This window comes from Mus caroli, unplaced genomic scaffold (assembly GCF_978045245.1).
Source record: "Mus caroli unplaced genomic scaffold, Mus_caroli_1 scaffold_56, whole genome shotgun sequence".
Classification (NCBI taxonomy): domain Eukaryota; kingdom Metazoa; phylum Chordata; class Mammalia; order Rodentia; family Muridae; genus Mus; species Mus caroli.
The window spans coordinates 323,540-331,624 of record NW_028227311.1 but is presented as its reverse complement, the minus strand read 5'-3'; positions in this window follow the sequence as shown (position 1 = coordinate 331,624).

Sequence of the window (8,085 nt, the reverse complement as noted above, 5' to 3'; positions counted from 1 at the left end):
GTGATTGTTGGGAATTGAGCTTAGGACCTCTGTTTGCTCTAGCCAAGCCCACTTGCTCAGGCCAAAGATTTATTTATTAGTATAAGTTCACAGTAGATGTCTTCAAACCCACCAGGATAGGGTATCAGATCTCATTGTGGGTTGTTGTGAGCCACCATGTGGTTGCTGGGATTTGAACTCAGTACCTTTGGAAGAGCAGTCGGTGCTCTTACCCACTGAACCATCTCACCAGCCCCCGACTTATGTTCCTTCTAGTACTATTGACTAAAGAACTTTGATCATGAAGGCACGTTGGATTTAATGACAGAGTTTGTGTGTGTTTCTGTGTGTGTATGTGTGCAATACTTCTGCTGGGATTGCAGTTACTTGCCATCTAGTGGGCTTGTGTGTAATTTCTTTAATTTTTTTCTAATTTTTTTTCTGAAAGTATCTTTCTTTCCATCTCTCTTTCTCTTTCTCTCTCTGTCTCTCTCTCTGTGTGTCTCTGTCTGTCTCTGTGTCTCTCTCCTTTTCTTTTCTTCTTTCTTTCTTTCTTTCTTTCTTTCTTTCTTTCTCTCTCTCTTTCTTTCTTTCTTTCTTTCCTTCTTTCTTTCCTTCTTTCTTTCTTTCTTTCTTTCTTTCTTTCTTTCTTTCTTTCTTTCTTTCTTTCTTTCTTTCAAGATTTATGTATTTTATGTATATGAGTACACACTTTAGTTGTACAGATAGTTGTGATCCTTCATGTGATTGTTGGGAATTGAGCTTAGGACCTCTGTTTGCTCTAGCCAAGCCCACTTGCTCAGGCAAAAGATTTATTTATTAGTATAAGTTCACTGTAGCTGTCTTCAAACGCACCAGGAGAGGGTATCAGATCTCATTATGGGTGGTTGTGAGGGACCATGTGGTTGCTGGGATTTGAACTCAGTACATTTGGAAGAGCAGTCAGTGCTCTTCCCCACTGAACCATCTCACCAGCCCTGGACACATGTTCCTTCTAGTACTATTGACTAAAGAACTTTGATCATGAAGGCATGTTGGATTTAATGACAGTGTGTGTTTCTGTGTGTGTGTCTGTGTGTGTGTGTGTGCAATATTTCTGCTGTGATTACTGTTACTTGACATCAAGTGGGCTTCTGTATAATTTCTTTAAATTTTTCTAATTCTTTTTTCTTTTTTTGTAAAGTAAAATTCCTGTCATACCTCCTTATCTTTCTCTCTCACTCCATGTTTGTGTGCATGTGTGTGTGTGTGTTAGTCTTGGGTACACAGATTAAAGAAATCATATTTCCAAGGATTCTTAGAAATAAACAAGGAAGCCAGATGTGGTGGAGCACCCCTTTTCTTTCCCTCTCTCTTTCTCTCCTCTCTCTCTCTCTCTCTCTCTCTCTCTCTCTCTCTCTCTCAATCTCTCTCTCTCTCTTTGTTTGTTTCTTTCTTTCTTTCTTTCTTTCAATTATTATTTTTTTCTCAGGTAGGTTTTCTTTGTGTAGCCCTGGCTGACTTGGATGTCACTCTGTAAGCCAGGGTGACCTTGAATGCAGAAATCCTCCTGAGGCTAAAGGTGTGGTCCACAATTGCCTCAGGTCTACTGAAATTCTCTCTTTAAGAAAACAGGGGGGGGGGGGAGGGTATGGAGGACATTTGGGATAGCATTGGAAATGTAATTGAGGAAAATACGTAATAAAAAAATATTTAAAAAAACGTGTGTATGAGCCGGGTGTGGTGGCGCACGCCTTTAATCCCAGCACTTGGGAGGCAGAGGCAGGCAGATTTCTAAGTTCAAGGCCAGCCTGGTCCACAAAGTGAGTTCCAGGACAGCCAAGGCTACACAGAGAAACCCTGTCTCAAAAAAAAAAAAAATGAAATCAAACAAACAAACAAACAAACAAAGAAATAAACAAGAAATCCTAACCCTGACCACCAATAAAAAGGCTGTGGAAACTCTTTCATGTCTCTCTCCCTCACAGATAATGATGTAGCTGCTTGTAAATTAATACTCCATGTGTGTGTATAGGATTCCATGGCCAGCTAGTACCAGCCCCAGATTTGTGTTTCAGAGATCTTTATTAATTTATTTTCCGTGCCTGAGCTTGTGTAGGTGGTAGGCCACCAAACCTCCAGGGAGGTTTTTTTTGCTGCCACAAAAAGGTCGCCTTTCATCTTAATGAGGTCAAAGTGTCAATGTGCAAGCCAGTGACCGAACAAGGAAGTAGACATGCAGACAACAAACATGCAGGGGTACCACCTCCATTCCCTTCTGTTTTTTGGTAAAGGACACACAATTTTTATTATTTACAGTAAGCCTTATAAAGCACTCTGACAGCCCCACAGATATCTGTGATTAGAATTTCCTTTTTTTTTTTTTTAAAAAAAGTAATTCTCAGGGGGTGCATGGTGACTTGTCCTAGGTTCTGGTGCCCTCTTCTGGCATGTAGTCATATAGGCAGCACACACACACACACACTTACATTGAAAACTAAAAGTAATAACAGCAAACAAGCAAGCAAGCAAACAAACAAACTAAGAAATATATAAATAGGAGGGAAAAAGAGATTCTGGCTTCTGCCAGGCTGTGTGGGTGGCAGAGGCTGGCAGGCAAGCAGGCAGAGAGGACCTCTGTGAGTTTGAGGCTACCCAAGCCTACACTGATAGTTCCAGAAAGGACTGCCAGGGCTACACCAAGAGAAACCCTATCTCTAGGATCAAGAAAACAAAAGCAGAAAAGGTTCTGGCTTTTATTTTACTGACATATGTTCCTTTCATTCTTCCCTTCCTTCCTTCCTTCCTTCCTTCCTTCCTTCCTTCCTTCCTTCCTTCCTTCCTTCCTTCCTTCCGAGATTTATTTATTTTATGTATATGAGTACACACTTTAGTTGTAAAGATGGTTGTGATCGTTAATGTGATTGTTGGGAAATGAAATTAGGACCTCTGCTTGCTCTACCCAAGCCCATTTGCTCAGGCCAAAGATTTATTTATTAGTATAAGTTCACAGTAGATGTCTTCAAACCCACCAGGATAGGGTATCAGATCTCATTGTGGGTTGTTGTGAGCCACCATGTGGTTGCTGGGATTTGAACTCAGTACCTTTGGAAGAGCAGTCGGTGCTCTTACCCACTGAACCATCTCACCAGCCCCCGACTTATGTTCCTTCTAGTACTATTGACTAAAGAACTTTGATCATGAAGGCACGTTGGATTTAATGACAGAGTTTGTGTGTGTTTCTGTGTGTGTATGTGTGCAATACTTCTGCTGGGATTGCAGTTACTTGCCATCTAGTGGGCTTGTGTGTAATTTCTTTCTAATTTTTTTTCTGAAAGTATCTTTCTTTCCATCTCTCTTTCTCTTTCTCTCTCTGTCTCTCTCTCTGTGTGTCTCTGTCTGTCTCTGTGTCTCTCTCCTTTTCTTTTCTTCTTTCTTTCTTTCTTTCTCTCTCTCTCTCTTTCTTTCTTTCTTTCTTTCTTTCTTTCTTTCTTTCTCTCTCTCTCTCTCTCTCTTTCCTTCTTCCTTCCTTCCTTCCTTTCTTTCTTTCTTTCTTTCTTTCTTTCTTTCTTTCTTTCTTTCTTTCTTTCTTTCTTTCTTTCAAGATTTATGTATTTTATGTATATGAGTACACACTTTAGTTGTACAGATAGTTGTGATCCTTCATGTGATTGTTGGGAATTGAGCTTAGGACCTCTGTTTGCTCTAGCCAAGCCCACTTGCTCAGGCAAAAGATTTATTTATTAGTATAAGTTCACTGTAGCTGTCTTCAAACGCACCAGGAGAGGGTATCAGATCTCATTATTGGTGGTTGTGAGGGACCATGTGGTTGCTGGGATTTGAACTCAGTACATTTGGAAGAGCAGTCAGTGCTCTTCCCCACTGAACCATCTCACCAGCCCTGGACACATGTTCCTTCTAGTACTATTGACTAAAGAACTTTGATCATGAAGGCATGTTGGATTTAATGACAGTGTGTGTTTCTGTGTGTGTGTCTGTGTGTGTGTGTGTGCAATATTTCTGCTGTGATTACTGTTACTTGACATCAAGTGGGCTTCTGTATAATTTCTTTAAATTTTTCTAATTCTTTTTTCTTTTTTTGTAAAGTAAAATTCCTGTCATACCTCCTTATCTTTCTCTCTCACTCCATGTTTGTGTGCATGTGTGTGTGTGTGTTAGTCTTGGGTACACAGATTAAAGAAATCATATTTCCAAGGATTCTTAGAAATAAACAAGGAAGCCAGATGTGGTGGAGCACCCCTTTTCTTTCCCTCTCTCTTTCTCTCCTCTCTCTCTCTCTCTCTCTCTCTCTCTCTCTCTCTCTCTCTCTCAATCTCTCTCTCTCTCTTTGTTTGTTTCTTTCTTTCTTTCTTTCTTTCAATTATTATTTTTTTCTCAGGTAGGTTTTCTTTGTGTAGCCCTGGCTGACTTGGATGTCACTCTGTAAGCCAGGGTGACCTTGAATGCAGAAATCCTCCTGAGGCTAAAGGTGTGGTCCACAATTGCCTCAGGTCTACTGAAATTCTCTCTTTAAGAAAACAGGGGGGGGGGGAGGGTATGGAGGACATTTGGGATAGCATTGGAAATGTAATTGAGGAAAATACGTAATAAAAAAATATTTAAAAAAACGTGTGTATGAGCCGGGTGTGGTGGCGCACGCCTTTAATCCCAGCACTTGGGAGGCAGAGGCAGGCAGATTTCTAAGTTCAAGGCCAGCCTGGTCCACAAAGTGAGTTCCAGGACAGCCAAGGCTACACAGAGAAACCCTGTCTCAAAAAAAAAAAAATGAAATCAAACAAACAAACAAACAAACAAAGAAATAAACAAGAAATCCTAACCCTGACCACCAATAAAAAGGCTGTGGAAACTCTTTCATGTCTCTCTCCCTCACAGATAATGATGTAGCTGCTTGTAAATTAATACTCCATGTGTGTGTATAGGATTCCATGGCCAGCTAGTACCAGCCCCAGATTTGTGTTTCAGAGATCTTTATTAATTTATTTTCCGTGCCTGAGCTTGTGTAGGTGGTAGGCCACCAAACCTCCAGGGAGGTTTTTTTTGCTGCCACAAAAAGGTCGCCTTTCATCTTAATGAGGTCAAAGTGTCAATGTGCAAGCCAGTGACCGAACAAGGAAGTAGACATGCAGACAACAAACATGCAGGGGTACCACCTCCATTCCCTTCTGTTTTTTGGTAAAGGACACACAATTTTTATTATTTACAGTAAGCCTTATAAAGCACTCTGACAGCCCCACAGATATCTGTGATTAGAATTTCCTTTTTTTTTTTTTTAAAAAAAGTAATTCTCAGGGGGTGCATGGTGACTTGTCCTAGGTTCTGGTGCCCTCTTCTGGCATGTAGTCATATAGGCAGCACACACACACACACACTTACATTGAAAACTAAAAGTAATAACAGCAAACAAGCAAGCAAGCAAACAAACAAACTAAGAAATATATAAATAGGAGGGAAAAAGAGATTCTGGCTTCTGCCAGGCTGTGTGGGTGGCAGAGGCTGGCAGGCAAGCAGGCAGAGAGGACCTCTGTGAGTTTGAGGCTACCCAAGCCTACACTGATAGTTCCAGAAAGGACTGCCAGGGCTACACCAAGAGAAACCCTATCTCTAGGATCAAGAAAACAAAAGCAGAAAAGGTTCTGGCTTTTATTTTACTGACATATGTTCCTTTCATTCTTCCCTTCCTTCCTTCCTTCCTTCCTTCCTTCCTTCCTTCCTTCCTTCCTTCCTTCCTTCCTTCCTTCCTTCCGAGATTTATTTATTTTATGTATATGAGTACACACTTTAGTTGTAAAGATGGTTGTGATCGTTAATGTGATTGTTGGGAAATGAAATTAGGACCTCTGCTTGCTCTACCCAAGCCCATTTGCTCAGGCCAAAGATTTATTTATTAGTATAAGTTCACAGTAGATGTCTTCAAACCCACCAGGATAGGGTATCAGATCTCATTGTGGGTTGTTGTGAGCCACCATGTGGTTGCTGGGATTTGAACTCAGTACCTTTGGAAGAGCAGTCGGTGCTCTTACCCACTGAACCATCTCACCAGCCCCCGACTTATGTTCCTTCTAGTACTATTGACTAAAGAACTTTGATCATGAAGGCACGTTGGATTTAATGACAGAGTTTGTGTGTGTTTCTGTGTGTGTATGTGTGCAATACTTCTGCTGGGATTGCAGTTACTTGCCATCTAGTGGGCTTGTGTGTAATTTCTTTCTAATTTTTTTTCTGAAAGTATCTTTCTTTCCATCTCTCTTTCTCTTTCTCTCTCTGTCTCTCTCTCTGTGTGTCTCTGTCTGTCTCTGTGTCTCTCTCCTTTTCTTTTCTTCTTTCTTTCTTTCTTTCTCTCTCTCTCTCTCTCTTTCTTTCTTTCTTTCTTTCTTTCTTTCTTTCTCTCTCTCTCTCTCTCTCTTTCCTTCTTCCTTCCTTCCTTCCTTTCTTTCTTTCTTTCTTTCTTTCTTTCTTTCTTTCTTTCTTTCTTTCTTTCTTTCTTTCTTTCAAGATTTATGTATTTTATGTATATGAGTACACACTTTAGTTGTACAGATAGTTGTGATCCTTCATGTGATTGTTGGGAATTGAGCTTAGGACCTCTGTTTGCTCTAGCCAAGCCCACTTGCTCAGGCAAAAGATTTATTTATTAGTATAAGTTCACTGTAGCTGTCTTCAAACGCACCAGGAGAGGGTATCAGATCTCATTATTGGTGGTTGTGAGGGACCATGTGGTTGCTGGGATTTGAACTCAGTACATTTGGAAGAGCAGTCAGTGCTCTTCCCCACTGAACCATCTCACCAGCCCTGGACACATGTTCCTTCTAGTACTATTGACTAAAGAACTTTGATCATGAAGGCATGTTGGATTTAATGACAGTGTGTGTTTCTGTGTGTGTGTCTGTGTGTGTGTGTGTGCAATATTTCTGCTGTGATTACTGTTACTTGACATCAAGTGGGCTTCTGTATAATTTCTTTAAATTTTTCTAATTCTTTTTTCTTTTTTTGTAAAGTAAAATTCCTGTCATACCTCCTTATCTTTCTCTCTCACTCCATGTTTGTGTGCATGTGTGTGTGTGTGTTAGTCTTGGGTACACAGATTAAAGAAATCATATTTCCAAGGATTCTTAGAAATAAACAAGGAAGCCAGATGTGGTGGAGCACCCCTTTTCTTTCCCTCTCTCTTTCTCTCCTCTCTCTCTCTCTCTCTCTCTCTCTCTCTCTCTCTCTCTCTCTCAATCTCTCTCTCTCTCTTTGTTTGTTTCTTTCTTTCTTTCTTTCTTTCAATTATTATTTTTTTCTCAGGTAGGTTTTCTTTGTGTAGCCCTGGCTGACTTGGATGTCACTCTGTAAGCCAGGGTGACCTTGAATGCAGAAATCCTCCTGAGGCTAAAGGTGTGGTCCACAATTGCCTCAGGTCTACTGAAATTCTCTCTTTAAGAAAACAGGGGGGGGGGAGGGTATGGAGGACATTTGGGATAGCATTGGAAATGTAATTGAGGAAAATACGTAATAAAAAAATATTTAAAAAAACGTGTGTATGAGCCGGGTGTGGTGGCGCACGCCTTTAATCCCAGCACTTGGGAGGCAGAGGCAGGCAGATTTCTAAGTTCAAGGCCAGCCTGGTCCACAAAGTGAGTTCCAGGACAGCCAAGGCTACACAGAGAAACCCTGTCTCAAAAAAAAAAAAAATGAAATCAAACAAACAAACAAACAAACAAAGAAATAAACAAGAAATCCTAACCCTGACCACCAATAAAAAGGCTGTGGAAACTCTTTCATGTCTCTCTCCCTCACAGATAATGATGTAGCTGCTTGTAAATTAATACTCCATGTGTGTGTATAGGATTCCATGGCCAGCTAGTACCAGCCCCAGATTTGTGTTTCAGAGATCTTTATTAATTTATTTTCCGTGCCTGAGCTTGTGTAGGTGGTAGGCCACCAAACCTCCAGGGAGGTTTTTTTTGCTGCCACAAAAAGGTCGCCTTTCATCTTAATGAGGTCAAAGTGTCAATGTGCAAGCCAGTGACCGAACAAGGAAGTAGACATGCAGACAACAAACATGCAGGGGTACCACCTCCATTCCCTTCTGTTTTTGGTAAAGGACACACAATTTTTATTATT